Genomic DNA, 27,450 nt, shown 5'->3' with positions numbered 1-27,450 from the left:
TCGTTAAATAATTCATTTGTTATCAATAATAATATCTAGTTAACAACAATCATTTTCATAAAAAATAGGGAGGGAAAGGGTGCCGGAAGAGTCTAAAGTGATTCCCTGGCTTCAATCTGGTCATCCAGAAAACGTATCCTGTTGTAGTACCACAGACTGGGTACATAGACGTCCTCTACTGCTGCTCCGGACCTCAGAGACTTCTGGACCCTCAGATACTTCTTCCTATAGGTGCTTCTCAAGCTACCAATTTTACTTTCCAGAAACCTCATGTCTGCATTGGGGCCCGGGTCTTTACAAATTCAAGCAGTTTCTCCAGCAATGCCTTCCTAGCTGCTTTATTGTGATATAACTGTTTTTTCACCGCCCGTAAATTTCTCACATCTCGATATTTATCAAGGAATTCACTCAGGAATTCTTGATCTTTAAATGGATACATTTTCTCTGCAAGACCAAACAAAAAACAAACACAGTCATCTCAGGCTAATCTTATCCCGATATAGGCCTCAATCTAGATTCAGTATAGGCTGCTTATGTCCCAAGTTAAAATCTTACCTTCCTTATAACGTTCGTCACTTCCATTCCTCCTTCCTCCACACACAGAACGTAGCTACGACACACGCATGTTAGCTGTATATACACTGCACATGCGTGAAACACCGCCCGCATCACTCGCCCCTGACGTTCCTTCTAGAATATTCCTCACCCCGTCTTTTTCATCACAGCGGGAGAGGAAATTGGCGGAGACATAACAGGTACATAATAGTAGTAATGAGGAGGAGGAAAGCCCGGAGCGTCACGATCCAGGAGGAGATTTTGGCCTCCAATATGTCCTTTGGTGAGATGTTGGAGATGGTCCACATCTTGAGGAGGAACGACTATGACGGGAACTATGGTCTGTACCCAAAACCAAATAGGAGCAAGGCCAAGATCATAAATATAAGTTGAAAAGTCTGCACAGGAATTTTGGGGTACGACGATCCAAGGATCAACTGAGGAAACGCTGGTCAAACCTCAAATTAAGGGAGCAGGATCAGTACAGAAAGATCAAGAAAGTTCTTCGAAAAAGTATTTGTCATGTTTTCCTTTTATTAATTATTGCTTGCATGTTGCATCATGTGCTTTTCTTTACTGTTGGACATTTTAAAATGGCTACTTTCATGTTCATGGGCACAATAATCGGTCGTAGTAAACATTGTTCGTTTGCCAAATAAATACAATGTTTTTCCCAGATACAGGATTAAATACATTTGGTCATGCAAATTTTTATTTTCAAAGAAGTTTAGGACATCGTTGTATAGATGTGTTTAAACCTAGAAGGAATAGCAAACAAGATTCAGTGTAATGTAAGGAAAGGACTCTCAGCAGCTCTTTACACATCTAGACACTAGTGTGGGACACAAGAATTAAATTTTTAGGGTTTCCCACACAGGTACTCCAAAGGATATTTGGGGTGTCTCCAGGTGTGAAACTCCAAAAAAAGGTAAGTATTCCAGCTTTAATAAGGGAATAAATCATGTTTTCAGCTTGGAACTCTGCCCAAACAGACAATTGTACCCCACTCAAATATCTGTGTGCTAAGTATACCTTTTGTTTCATTCTCATAGGGGAGCAAAGACTCGGGAAAAGAGGTCACAACCTGAGGATGTGGAGGAAGGAGAGGTGGCTGAGATTGTCACCACAACAGGTGAGTGTCTGACAACACAGATGTATGCCTGCATATTTATAATACATGGTGTGTATTTTTATTTTTAGGTGATGTACAGGTTGTGGAAAAACAATCTCATAATTTCACCAGTGACAGTGCCCAAAGCCTAATCCAGGACATAATGTGGTGTAGTCGGGATTTAGGCTTCTTAAAACAAAAAGCTCTGGAGATTGAACAAAAACGTAAGAACACGATTGATGTCCTCGGAAGAATCTAATTTCCCAAAAACCTGGCACCATTTTTTATTTTTAATTTTTACATTTTGGAAACATTTTATGAGCCAAATTTTGAAAATGCACACATCGTGTCAACATGTGCTATCTGCCATCAGGGGATATCAATGTACGCATTTTGTGCCTGCAACCCCTTCCTTGAAGCTCAAGTAGGAGAGAGGAAGTGTTTGCACCCCCAAAACATGTCCATTGATCCCCCATGATGGGAGATAGCACGTATTGAATCATGCACGGGATAAGGATGGAAATCCCCACTTTGACGCCCAATTTGTGAGCATCTTCAAAATTTGTCTTTTACAGGGGTGACCCATCTGTTGAAGGCAAGATCCACACATTTTGGACAATATAATGTCTGATCCTGCCTTAAAGTTTTTTCAATGTTGAACTTTGTAAGTTCCAGAGTTGTGTATGTTAGGTTTTGAAACATGGCTGTTTATGTAACCTAAAAAACAAAAAAAATTTTAGATAACTCTAAATTTGTTACTTTAAAAAAAAAGGTTTTACAACGCACATGTAAATGTGTATGGAGTAAAAAGGTTTTATACGCAACAATGTGTAGCTTTCAATGATCAATACCAGTTGGTGTTTATAGTGACAATGGGTGTTAATAAGGGAAAAACCACTTGGCACTACCAGTGCACTAGGAGAACCTGGGAGAAAAAGAAACACAAGCAGTAAATCCAAAACAAGATTTTAGCTGATTAAATATAAAATGTATTCCATGCTGGCAAAGCAATGGCCCCCTACCCAAAAAATTGTTCAAATCATTTTGGGGCACTTTACGGGCGCTTAGGGGGGGGGGGGGCAAGCCAGGACAGGCCGCTTCCAGGGCCTTCATTGTTTCCTGAAGTCCAACCTCAGGCCCAACTGATGCCGCGTACACATGATCAGACTATCCGGCGGACCAGAGTCCGCCGGACAATCCGCCCGTGTGTGGGCTCCAGTAGACTTTTTTTCCCCAAAAGTCCAGAGGACTTAGAAAGTAGTTTTGACTCAAAAATTAACAACATAAACCAAAAAGTCATTGGCGCACAAATGAATATTCCTTTTGTTGAGAGTAGTTGTCCATATGGCAAGATACTCGTTGTTTAACCACTTGCTTACTGGGCACTTAAACCCTCCTCCTGCCCAGACCAATTTTCAGCTTTCAGCGCTGATGCACTTTGAATGACAATTGCGCGGTCATACAACACTGTACCCAAATTAAATTTTTATCATTTTTTTCCCACAAATAGAGATTTCTTTTGATGGTATTTAATTACAGCTGGGAGTTTTATTTTTTGCTAAACAAACAAAAAAAGATGCAAAAAAAAAAAAAATCATGTTTAATAGTTTGTTATAAAATTTTGAAAACAGGTAATTTTTCTCCTTCATTGAAATGCGCTGATGAGGCGGAACTGGTGGGCACTGATAGGCTGCACTGGTGGGCACTGATAGGCATGGTTAAGGTGGCACCGATAGGCACAGATAAGGCGGTACTGATAGGCACAGATAAGGCGGCACTGATGGGCACAGATAAGGCGGCACTGATGGGCAAAGATGGGCACAGATAAGATGGCACGGATGGGTGGCACGGATGGGTGGCATGGATGGGCACGGATAGGTACCACTGATAGATGGGACTGATGGGCACTGATAGGTGGCACTGATAGGTGGCACTGATGGGCACTGGTATATGACACTGATAGGCACGGATATGTGGCATATGAGGTGCAGCACTGTTGTTGAGGCAGATTGTGGGCACTGATAGGTGGCACTGTGGGCACTGATAGGTAGCACTGTGGGCACTGATGGGTGGCAATATGGGCACTAATGGGTGGCACTATGGGCACTAAGGGGTGGTACTGATGGGTGACACTTTTACTTTATTTAGGTGGCACTGGCAGGGGGCAGGTGGGCACTGATGACTTGGCCGTGATCGGGACTGAAGTCCCTCTCACGGCCGCCGGTGATCGGCTTTTTTTTCCCCCCGCACTGTCAGCGCGAAGAGGAAAATAGCCGATTACCGGCTCTGTTGTGATCACATTGGCTGACAGCTGATCACATGGTAAGGGGTTGGGATCGACCCCTTGCTTCGATCCGTGATCAGACGAGTCTCATAGACTCGCTGATCACAGAGCACGCAGGCCGCTTGTGCAGGGAGCACGCAGGCCGCTTGTGCACGGGACAACGTCAATAGACGTAGTCCCGGCAAAGCAGGTCAGCGCTGTAGCCATCATTCGGCTATAGCGCGGATCCCTAGTGGTTAAAATGATGTCCTATAGTTCGTATCAATGTGCAGCTGTTTGACCACTTTGGACTTAGTGGGATAAGATACGAAAAACAAACAACAAAATACAGCGCAGCACAGAAACTTATGATGTGATATGAAAAAACATAAAAATCATTTATTAAATAAAAATATAAAAGAACAACAACAAAGACATCTGATCCTACTGGGATCTTAAAAGCACAAAATCCATCGATCGTAACATAAAATCAAAATGTAAACTGACATATTTTTTTATATATGATAAATCTCCCCTGAAGTCTGTATTTGTGACTTTAAGGCAACACAAAAACACTGCACTGCTGCCAACCAGCTGGAACGTGGGGGATTGGTGGTTGCAAACAATCCTCACCCAGAGAGGGGAAATGATGGTGCTTGATGGAAAACAGAACTTGTCAGGTGCAGATAAAAGAAACTGTGTTCCTAAAGTCACTCACTGTTAGTAGATGGACTGTGAGACTAGGACGCCGCTGCTCTATGCCTGTGGGGGGAGGGGGGGTTGTCCTGCTCCTGGATATGTATCCATATGATGGTTAAAACTCTGGAAGGGAGATGCAGTGCACGCTGGGTACTGTAGTGTGGTACTGGCATAAAGAAAGGCTTAGAGCGCAATGCACAAGCCTAACGTGTGGTGCCGCTTGTCCGAGCGGCTGATCGTCACGTGGAAGGCTCCGTAGTGAGGGGAGTTGCCCCTTAACATGCTTGCCTTGGTATCGCTCTCTCCATGTGCCCTGAACCTTGAAACCTGAACTTGGACCTTGTATCTACCTGACCTGTTCCTTCCAGATTCTGAGCCCATCCTGGACCTGTCCTTCTGGTCTCCTGCTACCTAGATCCCTGCTCTGCAGCTCATCCATCCGTCCTTACCCATCTACTGATTCCCCGGTGTATGACCTCGGCCTGGCTTTCGTTGACGTCTCTGGTAGTTCCCATTTATTGTATATATATATTACTGGTTGTTGTGGTTGGTAGTGCACTGTTTGTTTTCACTTTCCTTTTATTTATAATAAACACATTGTTATTTCACTCACATGCGTTCTGGGTTTCCTCTGTGCAGTCCACACAGTCTGGTCTAATCATTCCCTGATAAGAACAGGACCACCAGACGGCAGAGGTCAGTGGATCCCTGAGGTCGGGTTGGTTAGAAGGTGACATGTCACAAGAGTCAAGCTGGATAGCTGAAACACAAACAGAATGCAGAGAACCCTGAGAAAAAGATTGAAAACCCCACCTAGCCGAATGAGGCAGTCTATCCAAAGGATGGATTGAGCCTCTTAAATGGGTTTGAACGGACATAGTAGCAGTAGGATGAGGCCGGGTCACGGAAGGTCCTGAACAGGGGCGGACTGACCAGTCGGTCACTCGGGCGCCGCCCGAGGGCCCGCGGACATTGGGGGCCCGGACTCGGCTGAATTACATGCCGATGATAACTGTGCGCTGATCCCCGCCGGCCCCTCCTTCCCCCGTCCATCCCAGGCCAGGTGCTTGTACTGTATGCATCGTGACATCACCTGACCTGGGACCGACGAAAAGAGTGGAGGGGCCGGCGGGGAGCAGCGCGCTGTTAGAAGTGTCTCAGGACTCAGGCTCAGCAAGCATCCAGTGACTCGGTGAGTGAAGCCGAGACACCAGGGGGCCGCCACACGTGATGGGGGGGGGGGGGGGGTACAGACAGATGCATGGGCCCCGGGTCCCTCCATCCCACAGTGTCCTCCTGGCTGTGTGCATGTCCTGTGTGCATGTCCCCCTGTGCTGTGTGCATGTCCTGTGTGCATGTCCCCCTGTGCTGTGTGCATGTCCCCCTGTGCTGTGTGCATGTCCTGTGTGCATGTCCCCCATGCTGTGTGCATGTCCCCCTGTCCTGTGTGCATGTCCCCCTGTGCTGTGTGCATGTCCCCCTGTGCTATGTGCATGTCCTGTGTGCATGTCCCCCTGTGCTGTGTGCATGTCCTGTGTGCATGTCCCCCTATGTGCATGTCCACCTGTGCTGTGTGCATGTCCCCCTGTGTGCTGTGTAAGTGTGTGTCCGGTGTGCGTGTCCTCTCCCGTGTGCATGTCCCCCTGTGTGCATGTCCTCCTGTGTGCATGTCCTGTGCTGTGTGCGATTCCCCCTGTGTGCTGTGTAAGTGTCCTGTGTGCATGTCCTGTGCTGTGTAAGTGTGTGTCCTGTGTGCATGTCCCCCTGTGTGCTGTGTAAGTGTCCTGTGTGCATGTCCTGTGCTGTGTAAGTGTGTGTCCTGTGTGCATGTCCCCCTGTGTGCGTGTCCCTCCTGTGTGCGTGTCCCCCTGTGCTGTGTGAGTGTCCCCCTGTGCTGTGTGTATGTGTCCCCCTGTGTGTATGTGTCCCCCTGTGTGCATGTCCCTCCTGTGTGCATGTCCCCCTGTGCTGTGTGCACGTCCTCCTGTGTACATGTCCCCCTGTGCTGTGTAAGTGTCCTGTGTGCATGTCCCCCTGTGCTGTGTAAGTGTCCTGTGTGCATGTCCCCCTGTGCTGTGTAAGTGTCCTGTGTGCATGTCCCCCTATGTGCATGTCCCCCTGTGCTGTGTGCATGTCCTGTGTGCATGTCCCCCTATGTGCATGTCCACCTGTGCTGTGTGCATGTCCCCCTGTGTGCATGTCCCCCTGTGTGCATGTCCCCCTGTGTGCATGTCCCTCTGTGTGCATGTCCCCCTGTGTGCGTGTCCCCCTGTGTGCGTGTCCTCCTGTGTGCATGTCCTCCTGTGCTGTGTGAATGTCCTCCTGTGCTGTGTGCATGTCCTCCTGTGATGTGTGCATGTCCCCCTGTGCTGTGTGCATGTCCCCCTGTGCTGTGTGCATGTCCCCCTATGTGCATGTCCACCTGTGCTGTGTGCATGTCCCCCTGTGTGCTGTGTGCATGTCCTGTGTGCATGTCCCTCTGTGTGCATGTCCCCCTGTGTGCTGTGTAAATGTCCTGTGCTGTGTAAGTGTGTGTCCTGTGTGTGTGTCCCCCTGTGTGCGTGTCCCCCTGTGTGCATGTCCCTCTGTGTGCATGTCCCCCTGTGTGCTGTGTAAATGTCCTGTGCTGTGTAAGTGTGTGTCCTGTGTGTGTGTCCCCCTGTGTGCGTGTCCCCCTGTGCGCGTGTCCCCCTGTGTGCGTGTCCCCCTGTGTGCGTGTCCCCCTGTGTGCATGTCCTCCTGTGTGCATGTCCTCCTGTCCTGTGTGCGTGTCCCTCCTGTGTGCGTGTCCCTCCTGTGTGCGTGTCCGCTTGTGCGAGTGTCCCCCTGTGCTGTGTGCGGGTGTCCTCCTGTGTGCATGTCCCCTCCCGTGTGCATGTCCTCCCGTGTGCATGTCCCCCTGTGTGCATGTCCTCCTGTGTGCGATTCCCCCTGTGTGCTGTGTAAGTGTCCTGTGTGCATGTCCTGTGCTGTGTAAGTGTGTGTCCTATGTGCATGTCCCCCTGTGTGCGTGTCCTCCTGTGTGCGTGTCCTGTGTGCATGTCCTCCTGTGCTGTGTGCATGTCCTCCTGTATGCGTGTCCCTCCTGTGTGCGTGTCCGTCTGTGCTGTGTGAGTGTCCCCCTGTGTGCATGTCCCCCTGTGCTGTGTGCATGTCCCCGTGTGCATGTCCCCCTGTGATGTGTGCATGTCCCTCCTGTGTGCATATCCCCCTGTGCTGTGTAAGTGTCCTGTGTGCGTGTCCCCCTGTGTGCATGTCCCCCTGTGCTGTGTAAGTGTCCTGTGTGCATGTCCTCCTGTGCTGTGTGTGTCCCCCTGTGCTGTGTGCATGTCCTGTGTACATGTCCCCCCTATGTGCATGTCCCCCTGTGCTGTGTGCGTGTCCCCGTGTGCATGTCCCCCTGTGCTGTGTGCATGTGTCCCCCTGTGTGCATGTCCCTCCTGTGTGCATGTCCCCCTGTGCTGTGTGCACGTCCTCCTGTGTACATGTCCCCCTGTGCTGTGTAAGGCCGCGTACACACGCGGGGACTGTTCGCCCAACTTTGTCCGTCAAACAGTTTCGGCAAACAGTCCGCTCAAAATTAGCATGGACGGACATGGCCACACACGACGGACGAACAGTTTGCTGAAACCGTGCGCGATGACGTGAACGGCACGTACGACGGGACGAAAAATACGACGTCCTATACACTGCATTATAACTTTCGGCGTGTAAATCCTTTCTGAGCATGCGCGGAACTTAGTTTGACGAACAAGCCTACACACGAGGGGACTGTTCGCTGAAACAAGGTTTCAGCGGACAGTTTTTCGGAATTTCCGAAAAACCTTGTTCAGCGGACTGTTCGCTGAAACTGTCCGCTGAAAGCCCACACACGAGCGGACTGTTTGCCAAAACACTGTTCAGCGGACAAAGTTGGGCGAACAGTCCCCGCGTGTGTACGCGGCCTAAGTGTCCTGTGTGCATGTCCTGTGCTGTGTGTGTCCCCCTGTGTGCATGTCCCCCTGTGCTGTGTGCATGTCCCCCTGTGTGCTGTGTGCATGTCCTGTGTGCATGTCCCCCTGTGTGCGTGTCCTCCTGTGTGCGTGTCCTGTGTGCATGTCCTCCTGTGCTGTGTGCATGTCCTCCTGTATGCGTGTCCCTCCTGTGTGCGTGTCCGTCTGTGCTGTGTGAGTGTCCCCCTGTGTGCATGTCCCCCTGTGCTGTGTGCATGTCCCCGTGTGCATGTCCCCCTGTGATGTGTGCATGTCCCTCCTGTGTGCATATCCCCCTGTGCTGTGTAAGTGTCCTGTGTGCGTGTCCCCCTGTGCTGTGTAAGTGTCCTGCGTGCATGTCCTCCTGTGCTGTGTGTGTCCCCCTGTGCTGTGTGCATGTCCTGTGTACATGTCCCCCCTATGTGCATGTCCCCCTGTGCTGTGTGCGTGTCCCCGTGTGCATGTCCCCCTGTGCTGTGTGCGTGTCCCCGTGTGCATGTCCCCCTGTGCTGTGTGCATGTGTCCCCCTGTGTGCATGTCCCTCCTGTGTGCATGTCCCTCCTGTGTGCATGTCCCCCTGTGCTGTGTGCATGTCCTCCTGTGTACATGTCCCCCTGTGCTGTGTAAGTGTCCTGTGCTGTGTGTGTCCCCCTGTGTGCATGTCCCCCTGTGCTGTGTGCATGTCCCCCTGTGCTGTGTGCATGTCCCTCTGTGTGCTGTGTGCATGTCCTGTGTGCATGTCCCCCTGTGTGCTGTGTGCATGTCCTGTGTGCATGTCCCCCTGTGTGCTGTGTAAGTGTCCTGTGTGCATTCTCCCTCCAGTGTCCCCCCCTGTGTGTGTGTGCATTCTCCCTCTGGTGTCCCCCTGTGTGTATGTTCTCTCTCCAGTGTCTCCCTGTGCAGGTTTGACTTGAGTGTGGAGACCAAGGGGGCCCCATGATCTTCTATTGCCCGGGGGCCCCATGAGTTGTCAGTCCGCCCCTGGTCCTGAACAAGAAGCAAGAAGCTCATTGGGCATGGGCTGGACTGGCATAACTGGTGCAGAGGCCGACTGAATAGTATCATCAGGTGTAGTGACCATCTCAATCGCATCACAGGGCATAGCAACTGTGGAACTTGCAGACAAGTTAGCCTGGCTGTGCGTCCAAGGGAGATTAGGGACAGGCAAAGGTAAATGGTTATGCAAACTGGAGTGAATGATCGACTCAGGTTCATAGGTGAGTCCCTCATCCAGAGTACCACATGACCTAGAGAGTGCATCAGTCCAACTATTGCAGGACGCATCCCAGAGATCGCTATATACAGCGGGAAGAACAGAAGATACTGGGAAGGTGGTAACAGGAAGTTTCTCTTTTGGGGTACCCTTGAGTAGGCAGGAAGAGGAACAGGAGGAACCCCAAGCCAGGATCTGTCCAGCAGACCAGTCAACGTGTGGAGAATGGAGCCGTAACCAAGGAAGACCTAATATGATAGGAGATGAAGCCTTAGGTAAGACAAGGAAGGATATCCACTCCTGGTGGAGTGTCCCTACTGACATCTTAACAGGAAGAGTCTGGAAGCAGATAGGGCCCCCTGGGAGAACAGTGCCATCAATCGCCAAGACCACCAATGGCGTAGTAAGGTGCAAAAGGGTAAGTCTCATGGAGGATGCGGTTTCCCAATCCATGAAATTGGCAGCGGCTCCGGAATCCAGATGTGCTGGGACCGGACGAGAGGAAGCACCGACATGAAGCAACACAGAAAGGAGAAGACGAGAAGGTGAAGGTGATATTTCAGGGTCTAATACTCCACCTTCCAGATGTTCCTCAGTAGGCAGGGGGTGCTCCTCGGCTCGAAGAGAAGAGACTGGGGGCTCAGGCTGCCTAAAGAACGGGAAGTGCTGGTGTCTTTTTTCCAGGGCCCTCTCCTGAAAGCAAATATTGATCTGGTTACACAAGGTGATGACACTGTCCAGATCAGCAGGAAGGGATCTTCCTGCTAATTCATCCTTCACTCTATCAGAGAGGCCATGTAAAAAGGTTTCAACTAGGGCCTCATTATTCCAGCTCAATTCAGCAGTAAGGATACGGAACTGAAGAGCATATTGTCCCACAGACGCGGACTCTTGACAGAGACGTAAAAGAGCGCTAGCCGCTGAGGAGACACGACCTGGTTCCTCGAAGATATTCCGAAAAAGTTTCAAGAAATCAGACAGACTAGAAACCACTGGATCATTCAGTTCCCACAGAGGGGCAGCCCAAGCTAGCGCCTCGCCGGACAGGAGGGATATAATATATGCTACTTTCGCCCGATCGGACAGAAAGTTTTGGGGTTGAAGTTCAAAATGAATTGTGCACTGGCTAAGGAACCCCCTGCAAACCTTGGAGTCCCCAGAGAAACTGGCCGGAGCTGGTACCACCTGAAATGGATATTTTGATGATAGGCAACTCCTATCCTCATATTGATTAGTGGTTCCAAATGAATAACTACTGCAGTAGGGAACAGACACAAAAGATACGCTCAGCATCTTTCCAAATAACCGTTCTCCTTTATTATGACGCATTTGAAGGCTTTTATACACATGATTACGTAGATATCACATTAACCACTTGCCGACCGCCGCACGACGATATACGTCGACAGAATGGCACGGGCAGGCATATGGGCGTATATATACGTCCCTGCCTTCCCGCGGGTGGGGGGCCCGATCGGGCCCCCCCCCGGTGCCTGCGGCGGTCGGTATTCGTTCGGGAGCGATCCGGGATGAGGGGGCGGCCATTCATTCATGGCCACCCCCTCGCGATCGCTCCCGACGAATAGAAATGCTCCGTGACATCACTTCCTCTCCTGTAATGTAAACACAGGAGAGGAAGTGATGTAATCTCTCCTCCGTGTCGGTATTTTTCGTTCCGGCACCGAGGAGAGAGGATCGGTGAGTTGCACCAACACGACACTACACAGTAGAACATGCCAGGCACACTCACACCCCCCCCCTTCACCCCCCGATCACCCCCCCAATTACCCCTGCCCCCCCAGTCACAGTGACACCAATTGCATTTTTTTTTTTTTGCATTGGTGTCATTTGTGACTGTAATAACTGTTAGGGCAGTTAGGGTTAGCCCCCTTTAGTTCTAATGTACCCCCCTAACCCCCCCAATAAAGGTTTAACCCCGTGATCACCCCCCGTCGCCAGTGTCACTAAGGCTGGGTTCACATTGCAGCGGTTTATGAGAACGAATGTGATTCGCACCGCACTGCAGTGCAAATCACATCCGATCTCTGTGCGATTCGAGTTCAGCCATACAGATAGTATGGCTGAATTCGCGCCGCACCCGCCGAAAAAAATCGCACTGGACCCTTTTTTTGGTCCGCAGCAGAATCGGATCGCATGGGTGTTCACACCTTACAATCCGAGTTTGCAGATCGCACTGCGATATGCGAACTGATCTGGGGGTGTCATTAACATTTCACTGACACTCCCAGCAGTTCGCATAGGGCAGTGTGAACTGCCGCCGGGAGGCATGCGATGCGGGAACCCGCCGCGGATTCGTGACGTTCCTGCATCGCTCCAGTGTGAACCCAGCCTAATAAGCGATCATTTTTCTGATCGCTGTATTAGTGTCACAGGTGACGCTAGTTAGGCAGGTAGGTATTTAGGTTCGCCGCAACTTTTTATAGCGCCAGGGACCCCCATATACTACCGCATAAAGCCCCCTGATTGCCCCCTAGTTAACCCTTTCACCAGTGATCACCATATAACTGTTACAGGTGACGCTGGTTGGTTAGTTATTTTTTTATAGTTTCAGGGCACCCGCCATTTATTACCTAATAAAGGTTTAACCCCCTGATCACCCGGCGGGTGTCATTTGTGACTGTAATAACTGTTAGGGCAGTTAGGGTTAGACCCCTTTAGTTCTAAGGTACCCCCTAACCCCCCCAATAAAGGTTTAACCCCGTGATCACCCCCCGTTGCCAGTGTCACTAAGGCTGGGTTCACATTGCAGCGGTTTATGAGAACGGATGTGATTCGCACCGCACTGCAGTGCAAATCACATCCGATCTCTGTGCGATTCGAGTTCAGCCATACAGATAGTATGGCTGAATTTGTGTCGCACCCGCCGCACCCGCCGCAAACTCGCACGGGACCCTTTTTTTAGTCCGCAGCAGAATCGGATCGCATGGGTGTTCACACCATACAATCCGAGTTTGCAGATCGCACTGCGATATGCGAACTGATCTGGGGGTGTCATTAACATTTCACTGACACTCCCAGCAGTTCGCATAGGGCAGTGTGAACTGCCGCCGGGAGGCATGCGATGCGGGAACCCGCCGCGGATTCGTGACGTTTCTGCATCGCTCCAGTGTGAACCCAGCCTAATAAGCGATCATTTTTCTGATCGCTGTATTAGTGTCACAGGTGACGCTAGTTAGGCAGGTAGGTATTTAGGTTCGCCGCACTTTTTTATAGCGCCAGGGACCCCCATATACTACCGCATAAAGCCCCCTGATTGCCCCCTAGTTAACCCTTTCACCAGTGATCACCATATAACTGTTACAGGTGACGCTGGTTGGTTAGTTATTTTTTTATAGTTTCAGGGCACCCGCCATTTATTACCTAATAAAGGTTTAACCCCCTGATCACCCGGCGGGTGTCATTTGTGACTGTAATAACTGTTAGGGCAGTTAGGGTTAGCCCCCTTTAGTTCTAAGGTACCCCCCTAACCCCCCCAATAAAGGTTTAACCCCGTGATCACCCCCCGTCGCCAGTGTCACTAAGGCTGGGTTCACATTGCAGCGGTTTATGAGAACGGATGTGATTCGCACCGCACTGCAGTGCAAATCACATCCGATCTCTGTGCGATTCGAGTTCAGCCATACAGATAGTATGGCTGAATTCGTGTCGCACCCGCCGCACCCGCCGCACCCGCCGCAAACTCGCACGGGACCCTTTTTTTGGTCCGCAGCAGAATCGGATCGCATGGGTGTTCACACCATGCGATCCGAGTTTGCAGATCGCACTGCGATATGCGAACTGATCTGGGGGTGTCATTAACATTTCACTGACACTCCCAGCAGTTCGCATAGGGCAGTGTGAACTGCCGCCGGGAGGCATGCGATGCGGGAACCCGCCGCGGATTCGTGGCGTTCCTGCATCGCTCCAGTGTGAACCCAGCCTAATAAGCGATAGTTTTTCTGATCACTGTATTAGTGTCACAGGTGACGCTAGTTAGGCAGGTAGGTATTTAGGTTCGCCGCAGCTTTTTATAGAGCCAGGGACCCCCATATACTACCGCATAAAGCCCCCTGATTGCCCCCTAGTTAACCCTTTCACCAGTGATCACCATATAACTGTTACAGGTGACGCTGGTTGGTTAGTTATTTTTTTATAGTTTCAGGGCACCCGCCATTTATTACCTAGTCTCACTAGTGTACCCCTAAATTTAGGGGTGTCTACTTTCCAAAATGGGGTCATTTGGGGGGGGGGTTTGTGCCATCTTGGCATTTTATGGCCTTCAAAACTGTAACGCCCTTAGAAAGCCTGAAGGCGGTGCTTGGTTTTCGGGGCCCCGTACGCAGCTAGGCTCCCAAAAAGTCCCACATATGTGGTATCCCCGTACTCAGGAGAAGCAGCAGAATTTATTGTGGGGTGTCATTTCACATATGCCCATGGCATGCGTGAGCAATATATCATTTAGTGACAACTTTGTGAAAAAAAAATTAAAAAAAATTAAAGTTTGTAATTTTCCCGCAACTTGTGGCAAAATATAAAATATTCCATGGACTCAACATGCCTCTCAGCAAATAGCTTGGGGTGTCTACTTTCTAAAATGGGGTCATTTGTGGGGGTTTTGTGCCATCTTGGCATTTTATGGCCTTCAAAACTGTAATAGGTAGTGAGAAGTGAAATCAAAAATTTACGCCCTTAGAAAGCCTGAAGGCGGTGCTTGGTTTTCGGGGCCCCGTACGCGGTTAGGCTCCCAAAAAGTCCCTCATATGTGGTATCCCCGTACTCAGGAGAAGCAGCAGAATTTATTTTGGAGTGTCATTTCACATATGCCCATAGCATGTGTGAGCAATATATCATTTAGTGACAACTTTGTGTAAAAAAATAAAATAAAATTTTTTTTGTCATTATTCAATCGCTTGAGGCAAAAAAATAAAATATTCAATGGGCTCAACATGCCACTTATCAATTTCCTTAGGGGGTCTACTTTCCAAAATGGGGTCATTTGGGGGGGTTTTGTACTGCCCTGCCATTTTAGCACCTCAAGAAATTAGATAGGCAGTCGGAAACTAAAAGCTGCGTAAGTTCCAGAAAACGTACCTTAGTTTGTAGATGTGACAACTTTTGCGCAAACCAATAAATATACAGTTATTGACTTTTTTTTTACCAAAGACATGTGGCTGAATACATTTTGGCCTAAATGTATGACTAAAATTGAGTTTATTGGATTTTTCTAATAACAAAAAGTAGAAAATATCATTTTTTTTCAAAATTTGCGGTCTTTTTACGTTTATATCGCAAAAAATAAAAATCGCAGAGGCAATCAAATACCATCAAAAGAAAGCTTTATTTGTGGGAAGAAAAGGACGCAAATTTTGTTTGGGTACAACATTGCATGACCGCGCAATTACCAGTTAAAGCAGCGCAGTGCCAAATTGTAAAAAGACCTCTGGTCATTGACCAGCCAAATGGTCCGGTCTGAAAGTGGTTAATATTACAATTGTACGTTTATGGTAACAAGGGGCGTTACATAGGCAGGCTAATTCTAATCTGGACTTGAAAGAATGCAAAACATGTACTGAAAACATTGTTAGTGCCGTGTGCACAGTGAGGGCATCGTGCAATACATATAAAATAGAATACAATTATATACAGAACCTACAAATTTCCATTACAGTCTCCTCTCTTTTGATCAATATTTTGATCACTAACCATACCTGCTATCACCTTTAACCTGGAACCTCCACACGCTTAGGTGGAGGTAATCCTGGCCAAAGAGGCAAAAACTCCATTGTGGAGAAAATAATAGCCGAGCAGCTTTTTTCATTACAAAATGACTTTTCACTGTGAAAAACAAATACATATTTACAGAGTACTGGCTGTACACTCCTGTGGCCAGAATGGCCTTCTAGCTTAATTGCTGGTATGCTGACTTATCAGCATATGTAAACACAGACAATTCTACATACAATGGAAGAGGTACAAAAGACAAAAATGACTTCAACATGGCTAAACTACTTTTCAAATATATGTATCCCTTACAATTAAAGTAATTGAATCAAAAAGTACCCTAGACTGTGATCGCAAGAGGGAAACAAATCAAACAGAGATTTCTTTCATTTAGTCATTTTTGCAGTGTCTGGTGTGGATCCAGGTGACTTTTCTTTCAAGTTTTGCAAAACTGTACATGAAATAGATGCTGTATTGAGTCTCCAAACATTTCCTTATATATAAATGTCTCTTAACAATCCACATGTCACCTGGCTTTAGTTTTAGATCCTTCCAAACTTTTAGGATCTCAAATTGGGGAGAAAACACATAAATGAGTTTGTCGAAAACCTTAAAAAATCAGCACCATTCTCTGTGAGATGCGAATGGAGGACTTCAGCTGGTGAGACAAAATATAAGAAAGTGAGTAACACACTCCCAACCCAAATCCCAAAGGGAGAGAGTCCAATATCCCCTCACGGGCTTGATAAAATATAATAAAACATTCAGGCAAAAGTTTTCTAGTTTCTTACTCTACTTTGTCCGCTACATTGTAGACAGTGGGGGGTGTAAAAATAAAACCTCAAAACTTCTAGTAAGGACTCTCCTATAAAAATGATTTCCTCTGTTACTCTCTGTAGATTCTGCACTCTGTACTTAAAAATTACTTCTGATAACACTTTTTTACTATGGCCTTTGCAGTAGCATTTGCCACTGGACATCCATAAAACATGTCCATACAAACAAAATACATACTCGTAAGATTCCTGACTTGGGCATCTGGATACATCTTTTTGTTATCTCTGGAAGGGATGTTCAGCTTTTGGTAACACCTTTGGTAACAGGTAAAACAAGAAGTGGTATGTTATAAAAACAACTGTGGAGAACCCTGGCTCTATCCCACGCTCATTTACTAAGGCAGCCATAACTACTTGTGACTGATGACACGGTCCATGTGTCAAGCTGGAGGGAAAAGAGTGTCTGCAAACATAAATGATCACCTTTTCCAAAGTCTTGTTTCGTAAGAAGTTGCCCTCTGTGGACCAGTTGTGCTTCTCGTTCTGGGGTCCTTAAAGTTGAATTATTAATCCCAGCTATACTGGGCCAGAACTAGTTGTGGAATCTGTGAGTTGCACAGACCCAGCAAGTGTCCGGGGCTGTAAATGCAGCATCCTTATGCCGCGTACACACGAGCGGACTTTTCAACTTCCAAAGTCCGACGGACTGATTCCGTCAGACTATTCGATCGTGTGTGGGCTGCAACGGACTTTTGATTCGCCAAAGTCTGACGGACTTTAGAATATGGAACATGCTTCAATTTTTTCCGACGGAACTCCGCCGGACCCGGTCCCTTCGAAAAATTCGCTCGTGTGTATGCTATTCCGACGGACTAAAACCGACGCTAGGGCAGCTATTGGCTACTGGCTATGAACTTCCTTATTCGAGTCCAGTCGTACGTCATCACGTTCGAATCCGTCGGAGTTTAGTGTGATTGTGTGTGGCCAAGTCCACTCAGTCGAAAAGTCCGTCAGAACTCTGTCGGAACTCCGGCAGAACTCCGGCAGAACTCCTTCGGAAGTCTGTCGGTCACAAGTCCTCTCGTGTGTACGGGGCTTTAGAGTCGCCTGGTCTGCTTCCATATGTGAGTTTTACTGTTAGTATGGCTACCTCAGCAAGAACCTGGAAGGCTGAAAACAGCCAATCAAATTAACTTAGCGTGCTTGATTGCTTTACCTGCCGAAGTAAAAACAAACTTCTGGCCCTTCAAATGGAACCAAAAGCTCTCTATCTTGACTATCTATATAAATATATACTCTTTTTATAGCTCACAGGCTTTTCTAAAACATGAAGCTCTGCTTCTTGAGCTGGGGAAAAAGGATCCAATGACTCTGAATACAGGGAATCCTTCTGGGTGATAAACTTCATCCTCGGTAAAAAAACAGGAATAACACTACAAAAAAGTAAATACTCGGGTCTTCAGGGAGTGTGTCCTGCACTGGGCTCACAGCAGCTGATTCCCACGTCATCAATTTAACACATGTGCTTTTTCTTTGTCTCCAGCCTCCTTCAATAGAGGCAATAAGGTGGCTGGATTCAAATGTACACCTTTTTCATTGTTAGATTTGTACATAAACAAAACAAATTCATATTTTGAACCTTTCATTAGACAAACATTTAGTTAGCTATATATTTGCTGTACAGAATATCGGACCATTAAAAATGAAATATTCAACCAAAATAATATCTGTAACTTTGTCTAATCAACTTTGCATAAAGCTACAGCTCTGATACATCGGAGTGAACCCTTCATTACTGGGTCCAGATTGCATCAATATAACAATGGCTTGTTTTCTATCATGATGTTGTGTAAGAACACCAGTTTCATGTTTCAAAAAGACAACTTTTTCCTGGCAATATTATAATAAATGATAAGAATACCCTGCAGTCATGCAGAGATGTCCATAAATCCAAAATATTCTTCTACTTATACCCACTGCACTTACAAGGAAAAGGGGCACATCATTTCACAATCCACACATTCTGCTTTGGATTTCAAAAATAAAAATACATAAAAACAAAAGGACCAACAATATGTATGACGGACCAGAAAGCACTTGGCCATCAAAAACTATAAACCAACTGGCTGCAGGCAGCAGCTATCCTAACAGGGTGTGTGGACTTGATGTGATGGGTCTGTTATATTTAAATGTTATTATTACTCTCACATCATGGACCGCACATCAAGTTATTATCAGACTTTAAGATTTCATTTCTGTAGAAAAACTTCCTTATGTATCCCATTCATCTTGGCTTTGTTAAACATTATTGCAGCTGTATTCAAATTAACAACCTCATCTGAATCTTTTTTTTCTTTCCACTCAATAAATGTAAAATTACAAAATTGTTATCTTTATATAAACTAATCCCATTTTTACCAATTTCCCCATTAACCTTGATTTCATTTCCAACCAAAGGTTGTCTAAACCAGTTTCAATATATCTATATTTATTAATAATATTGTTAAACTCATATTAGAAATTAATACTCATATGATAATTTCAATATCACACACTAATATATATGCACAGATAAATGTCCTTAAAGGGGGACATATTACTTCATTTAACTCAATTTCTCTCTCTTTTTTTTTTTTAATGCACTGTTTCCACTATCAAAAGATATTCAATTAGTGTAAGACATGGTTAAATGTAACCTTGATTTTACCATGCTTGGAAAACAGATTCAAAAATAATTGTGATCACATTGTTTATCATTAGATTCGTTAACCCGGCAGATTTTGTTATAAATGTTTTGTCTAAAAAACTGAAATTGGCATGATGTCCTTCCAGCTTATCACCAAACTCTCATCCCAGCTACATTCTTTGAGGAGAGCACAAAGGAGGGGGTCACATCTGCGTACATGACACAAGCGAGCGAACTAAAGGTTCCAGCATTCACAAACATACTCAAATATATCTCTAAAATTGCTTACATTATTCCCATTTGTACACAACACATGCATATCATTCTCTCACTTTCTTTTAACGCTTTTTTAATACTTCCTTGCTTAAACTTCTGCTTTCTTTATTTTGTTCTATCCTTTGCATCCAATGTATTGTAATTCCATACTTCACATACTGTACCTTCTATGATCAGACGGGCAGCTATAGTGCTCATCCCATCTTCCCTCTCTGACAACATATAAAGCATTCTGTTTTAACTCTCATAACTGTTTCTTGACTTTACTAGTTGTAATACCTGACCCCAAATTCATCCCACAACTTAACATCAAAAAGTCCCTTTCTGTCTAGGGTTAATGTCACTCTTGATCCATCCTGCTCACATAAATAGCTGTTTCTCTACCTGTATACTCTGCATGATTCTTTGTCCCTGTGGACTTTGGTAACCCAGTTACCCATTGTGGATCCCTGTCCACTTTAACCATTAATCTAGGGGCTCAGTATAGGCGGAACCGCACCTTCGGTTCATATATAGCGCTCCTCTTGCACTGGGCATTTTTGAGGGTCTCTTACCCGTCATTCCCTTACTTAATTTAATGCCCATAATGACTGGCCAGTCTTCTCTACGTGTGCCTATACCCTCTTGCCTCTAAACAACTTTATCTAGCAGATGTACTACATATACCTGTGAACAGCACTATTCTTCCCTTTCTCTATAACACTTTGATGGACAGTAGACAGTGACAACATAACATATAACCACCAATCAATACAGTTCGATTAAGGGGAGTAAAATAGGTACCCTTTGTCCCGAAAATGCCTTACCGATCAAGGAAGTCTGATAACTAAATATATAAAAATGTAAGCAAAAGGCTTACCTCAGCCGGCTGATTATCAGAAATTCCTGGATCGTCTCAAGCTCCTCGTTTCGGATACTCAGGGTCACCTGATAACCCCTGCTGGGCTGGCTTCGCCACCTGAATGTGTGGCTGCAACTGATGCGATAGGTGCAGCAGCAGATAGCGGCTGAGATTGTCAAACCGAGGGTCCTAATGAGGCCTGAACCTGTTCAACACGGGATGCCAAATCCTGAAGGAATCGCATCACCTGGGTCTGATGCGATTCTTGAGTCTCAAGTCTCCAAACTAAGCCCTGCAATGGATCATCTGTGGGTAGCGGCACATCAGCTGGGTCCATGGCTGATCAAACTGTCAGGTCACCTAGAGGCGAGGTGACAGATGCACACCGTAGGGATCAGGAGTGCACTGCAAGGTTGTGGACCCTAAGGCTGACTGCTGCAGATGGGAGACAGATCCCATCGAGGTTAGAGCGTAAGATTCCCTAAGAGCCAGCAGGTGTTCACCAGAGCCTCTAGTGGTGAGGATGGACTTGGCTGCAACTGGCTCCAGGTCGCGACCCCCAGGCTTCTCCCAGTCACCAAGTACCGCAAAGTGGCGACAAGTTCTGCTCCGGAGGGATGGCTTTCCGCATGCTGCCTGCTGATATAAGGGGTCAGCAAAGCCAACAGACGGTAAAAAATTAGGTCCGTCATCCTGAGAAAATTCCTGAAATCATCAGGGTTATTCTCCTGCATCTCACGCAACAAAGGTATGTGCGAGAATTGGTCACGCTGAAGCAACCAATTCTTTGTCCATGAACTCCTCCTCGCCCTGTTTATGGACTGAGCTTTTGTCAAAGCTAGAAGCCCAAAACCAAGTCCCCACACGGCACAAACTCTACAATGAGCACGTACCCGCAACATGGCTTCAAAACAGTTGGCTGGTCAGAACGAACTAAGTACTGAAAAACAGCAATGCCTGAAAGAACGAGCTGATAATCAGAAACGGTACTACTATAAATAGCATGCACTGGCAAACAAATGCGAACTGACTACACACTTTGAAGAACAGATACGAACCCACAGGTACAAACTGAAGGGCAGCAATAATCTGAAAAGCATGAAAGCTGAAAAGCGCGAATCGTCTCTCACCAAACTTCTACTAACACGAGATAAACATGAGATTAGCAGAAGGAGCCCAAAGGGTGGCACACTGGCTATTGAACTTCCCTTTCATAGTCCCGTCATACGTGGTGTACGTAACCACGTTCTTGGCAGTCGGAATTTGGTGTGACCATGTGTAGGCAACACATCTTGAGCGGAATTCCGTCGGGAAAACCATCAGAGATTTTTTCGACCATAATTCAGATCGTGTGTACGGGACATCAAGCTGTGAGTGGAGTGGTGCAATTGGCTCCCACTGCTGTCGAAGTCAGTGAGCCAATGAGGAGATGGAGGGGGCTGGGCCAAGCCGCTGTTCCATGTCTGAATGGACACAGAGAGCTGTGACTCGACTCAGGTGCCCCATTGTAAGCTGTTTGCTGTGGGGGCACTGAAAAAGAGGGAGGGGCCCAGAGAGCCAGCAAGGGACCCGAGAAGAGGAGGATCCAGGCTGCTCTGTGCAAAACCAACTGCACAGAGGAGGTAAGTATAACATGCTTGTTATTTTTAAACAAAAACAGCCAAGACTTTAATATCCCTTTAAACCTAGTACACACAGGCCAAATATAAGGCAGCATTGGCAGGTTCAACCCATGTGTACAGCAGCTGGTCTGACAGAAGTTCTTTTTAAAACCTCTTTTTACTGAATATATCTGACAAGAATAAATATGACACCCTTGTTACAAAATGTTTTGTGCTTTTAATAGGTTTTTCTGCGTTGCATGCCAACATTAATCATATTATAACAACACCCTCTGTAAAGAAGCAAAGTCTCATCAGATTGCATGAAACAGCATTTTAGTCACTCTGATTACTTAAATGTTGAGTCAGCAGAAGAAAAACATGGAGCCATGCAGTGGACAATTAACTCATTGTTTTACATTTATAATTATATGTATATTTATATTTTGGTTTAGAGCAACACTTTTGCTATACATTCATTATTTATGTGATCATATCTCACGTCAGTAATGCTGCTATACACAAGTTTAATACGTTTAAACAAGCGCAGTTTACTTTAGTTTTTCACAAACATTAGTAATTCCATATATGGCTAAAAGACAGAATTCAGAGAATAGTGGGTAATGATTCTTACTCTGAATGGTCTAAGGTTATCAGTGGTGTACCCCAAGGTTCAGTGCTGGGACTCTTACTTTTAATATCTTAATAATTGATATAGGGTCTGGGACTAAAAGTAACATTTCTGTTTTCACGGTTGAAAAGTTTACAGGATGTCTCCAATTTACAAGCTGACCTCAATGCTCTATCTAATTGGGCAACTAAGTGGCAAATGAGGTTTAATGTTGATAAATGTAAAGTTATGCACTTGGGGGTTAATAATATGCATGCATCATACATGCTAGGGGGAGTACAACTGGGGGAATCAATGGTGAAGGATCTGGGGGTTTTGGAAGATCATAAGCTCAATCATAACCTGCAATGCCAAGCTGTGGTTTCCAAAGTGAGCAAAATCCTTTCTTGTATTAAAAGAGGTATGGACTCCTGAGATAGAGATATCATTTTGCCCCTGGAAAAATCATTAATAAGACCCAAACTGAAATATACGGTTTAATTTTTGGGCACCAGTTCACAAAAAGGATATCAGGGAACTGGAGAAAGTGCAGAGAAGGGCAACCAAACTGATAAGAGGCATGGAGGAACTCAGCTATGAGGAAAGATTAGAGGAACTGAATTTATTCTCTCTTAAGAGGAAATTAAGGTGGGATATGATCAACATGTACAAATACATAAGGGGTCCATATAGTGAACTTGGTGTTGAGGTATTCACTTTAAGGTCATCACAGAGGACAAGGGGACACTCTTTATGTCTAGATGAAAAAAGATTTAATCTCCAAATACAGAAAGGTTTCTTCACAGTAAGAGCTGTGAATATGTGGAATAGACTCCCTCTAGAGGTGGTAAATTACTTTAAAAATGGCCTGGATTTATTCCTAAGTGTACATAATATAACTGGGTACCAACAGTTATAGGTAAAGTTGATCCAGGGAAAATCAGATTGTCTCTTGGGGATCAGGAAGGAATTATTTTCCCCTACTGTAGCAAATTGGATCATGCTTTGGTGGGGTTTTTCGCCTTCCTCTGGATCAACTGTGGGTGAAGGACTGTGTATATAGGATTGTATTTTTTTTTGGTTGAACTAGATGGACTTGTGTCTTTTTTCAACCTGACTAAGTATGTAACTATGTATTGTACAGTGACATTTTCGTGAAAAAGCCTGATATTTAGGCATCTCCTTGAAACCCATTCTCTCCACTAATTTATTTATTTTTTGTTCTTTAGAATTACTCATCGTGCCTATTGTATTCCTGTAATATCAGCTGACTGTAATTATATATTCACATGAAAAGGTGCACAGAATCTATATAAAAAGATGAAGATTTATAGGAACTAATTGACACAGAGCACTGTTCCATGCGACATTTCTACTTGTGCCAGGATTTGTGTGGGTCAGAGCTCACATGCTTACACTTTCCATTGTTCTGTGTTTTTTTTTCCTTTTTTTGAAGTGAATTAGAACTAGAACTATACCTGTTGTTATTATTTGTTGCATATTTAACTCTGAATACAGAAGTGTGTGGAAGCATATAATGAACTCCAGGAAAGCAGCAAAATACACAGTTGATAAACAAATTTGCATCATGGCAGCATTGTCCCTTCAAGTCAGTAGAACCAGGTAACTATAAGCTCCAGACACCCCAGCTATCCAGCATTCACTTTTGTTTTCTCATCTTTCAGTTTTCACAGAACTTCTTTTGCCCATCTGCTGATTTCAGCCTTTCCTGACATGATGTCCATTTGTATTAGATCCACTGTTGGAAGGAAGACTCGTTCTGGTGAGTCTTGGGAACTTTTTAATTTAAAGCGGAGCTCCACCCAAAAGGGGAAGTTCCACTTATTTCTTATCCCCCCCTCCCCCCCCGCTGCCACATTTGGCACCTTTTGGGGGGAGCGCTGGTACCTGGTTTTACTAGATACCCACTCCCACTTCAGTCTGACTTTGCCGCGGCAAACTCATCTAGAAGTTCACTCCCCCGATTTCCCCACCACTGAGCCATTCACAAAGCGGAGCGCGCTTCACAAATGCGCAGTAGGGAACCGGCTGTGAAGCCTCAAGGCTTCACTGACGATTTCTCTTACCCAAGAGTGTGACAGCAGCACCCAAAAGCCGATTAAAAAATCGGCTCGGATGAAGACATAGCTGGACAGGTTAGAGTCCTAATATTAAAAGTCAGCAGCAGTATTTGTAGCTGCTGACTTTTCATTTTTTTCTGAAGGAGCCTGGAGTTCCACTTTAACTGCACTTACACAAATGCATAGTGCAACAGGCTCTGATTGGCTAGTCCTTCCTGTTGGCAGTGTTCCATGTGTAGGCAACATTGTGGGTTCTATGGAGATCTTTTCTGCTACAGGAACACAAGTCATGAGCTCCACCTGCAACTACTTCCTGGTTCCTTTCTCCTGGCTCTTTAGGCAGTCTGCCCAAATCCAAGCCAAAGGGCCTGGTAATGGACTGGTGGACTGGTGGGGGGGGGGGGGGGATGCTCTTTTTTTTCAATGAGATTTATCTATATTGCCGAGACCCGACAATTCATTACAGCTGTGATCAGTTTTAAATGACAATTTTTCCTTTAGAAACCCTTGTGGGTGCACCTCTCCCACCCAATACCTACCTGAGCCTCATCTCAAACCACCGATGTGCAAGAGAACAGTGTCTCTTCCGGGTCTCTCTCTCTTTACTGGCTCACACAGCAGCAGGAGCCATTGGCTGTCAATCACAGTCAGTGAGCCAATGAGGAGAGATCGGGGGCAAGGACCGAACTGCACTGTGTGTGTGAATGGACAAAAACGCCGTGGCTCAGGAGTGAGCCTGCTCTAGTGCCCCCATGTCATTCGGTGGGGGGAGTAGCCAGGACCACCAGCGGGGGACCCAAAAATTAGAATAATGTTTCCAAAAAAGTAGAAAAAAATGTATAATTTACTGGTTGGCTTGTTAAATACTGAAATGACTGACATACATTGATCTAAACTTCAAAAGCTGTCATTAACACCGTGCAGGAAATTTGAATTAAAATATATTTTTTTGTCCTTATCTGTTTAATTAAGTAGTCTATAAAAATTAACCCTTTCCTGACCAGTGCATGACGATATACGATGGCACGGCTGCGCAAATGGGCGTACAGGTATGTCCTCTTTAAGAAGTGGCATTGTGGGCCTGGGCACACGCCTAGCACATGCTCTGTGACCATGCCCGAAGGGACCTGCGGACTCGATGTCCGCCTGTGTCCCGCGATCATGTCACGGAGTGGTAGAAAGGGGAGATGCCTATGTAAACAAGGCATTTCCCCATTCTGCCTAGTGACAAGAAAGAGATCTACTGCTCCCAGTCATTGATCATTGTCATGTCAGTTGTAGCCCATTCCCCCCCCCCCCATAGTTAGAATCACTCCCAAGGACACACTTAACCCCTTGATCACCCCCTACTGTTTAACCCCTTCCCTGCCAGTGTCATTAATACAGTAATCAGTGCGTTTTTATAGCACTGATCGCTGTATAAATGACAATGGTCCCAAAATGGTGTCAAAAGCGTCCGATGTGTCTGCCATAATGTCGCAGTCCCGATAAAAATCGCAGTTAGCCACAATCACTAATAAAAAGAAATTAATAATAAAAATGCCATAAAACTATCCCGTATTTTGTAGACACTATAACTTTTGCGCAAACCAATCAATATACGCTTATTGCGATTACATATCGACTTAAATTGAGGAAAAAAATATGTTTTTTCATTTTTTTGGGGATAATTATTATAACAAAAAGTAAAAAGTTTAGTTTTTTTCAAAATTGTCACTCTTTTTTTATTTATAGCTCAAAAAATAAAACCCCGATTGCTTGTGTTATTGTAACCGGTGAATGCCGTTATACAGGAATGGGGGACAGCAAAGCTGTAGCTGCTGAAGGAGCGGCACCACAAACGGCGACAACTGGCAAACCTTTGCCGTTTAAACAAGCGCATTTCCTTCTCTCCAACTGAAGACCCGTGCCTCATTCCCGAGAATCCATGTGTCGTTTCCTCCAATATAGTGTGAGCAGGGAGCTGAAGGAAGAGTCTGTAGAAGCCTGGCATTGCACCCGCAATCCACTGATCACAGCATTCAGGAATTGGAGGAGCGGCAGCTGGCAAGAAGAACAGGACCTGGAAGAACCTGAAACAGATTCTTGCTTTAGAAAGGGCATTGCCATGGCAACTAAATGATCCAAGCTACTTCAATATTGATGCACCACCTTCATGCAAACCTGCAAAGAAGTATTCTGATATATCAGGACTTCCTGCCAATTATACTGACCCTCAAAGTAAGCTTCGATTCAGCACAATTGAAGAATTCAATTACATCAGGATGCTTCCCACTGATGTTGTCACTGGATATTTGGCACTAAGAAAAGCAACCAGTATAGTATCGTGACCATCTAGAAATGCAATATTTTTTTTTTTTATTATAAAATATTCTGTATTATAGAATTCATGCTGTAAAATGTATATGTATACAATGTAAAACAATAAAATTATTTCCTTTTTGTTTAAAAAAAAAAAAAAAAAAAAAAAAAAAAACCCCAGAGGTGATCAAATACCACCAAAAGAAAGCTCTATTTGTGGGGAAAAAAATATCAATTTTGTTTGGATGCAACGTCGCAGCGATGCAGAGCCGTATCGGAAAAAGGGCTCTGGTCAGGAAGAGGGTAAATTCTTCTGGGGCTGAAGTGGTTAAAATACATAGACATTACCAGTATCTGATTGTAGGACCTTGAATTATCTGTCTAGAAAATAGATGTTTTGTATAGTTGAATAGAATAGTGACCTACTTTCCGTCACTGTTGCTGACATCACTTTATTCCTATAGCATTTAATAAGCACAGGATAATTAGTTCTAAAGCTGCCTATTTTATTCAAACTCAAATGATCAAGATAATTAAAGGTAATATATATACGGTACAAGACTTCACTTCAGTCTCAGAGGTTTATAGACTAAACACAGGAGAGGATTGCCCTTGCTGCACTGTTTGAAAGGTCAATCAATAATTAGAGCAGACAAAGTGAGACATCCAATGACCATGAACCGCTTACAATGAAAAGTGCGCTGTACAATTTACCCCGGGGACACCCTTTTGTGTTGGTTGTGCT

At 45.7% G+C, this 27,450-nt stretch overlaps 1 long non-coding RNA gene and 1 pseudogene across 1 annotated transcript in view; both read left to right on the top strand.

Moving 5' to 3' along the window:
- The window catches only part of LOC143930339 (uncharacterized), an 892,155-nt gene that overhangs the window by 596,907 nt on the left and 267,798 nt on the right, over positions 1-27,450 (top strand). The window lies entirely within an intron of this gene.
- LOC143929884 (INO80 complex subunit C-like) lies at positions 26,148-26,850 on the top strand (annotated as a pseudogene).

Source organism: Lithobates pipiens, unplaced genomic scaffold, assembly GCF_037356315.1.
Source record: "Lithobates pipiens isolate NorthernLeopardFrog02 unplaced genomic scaffold, aLitPip1_a1.2 Scaffold_25, whole genome shotgun sequence".
Classification (NCBI taxonomy): Eukaryota; Metazoa; Chordata; class Amphibia; order Anura; family Ranidae; genus Lithobates; species Lithobates pipiens.
The sequence above is the reverse complement of the archived record's forward strand: the minus strand, read 5'-3'. Positions and strand labels throughout refer to the sequence as shown.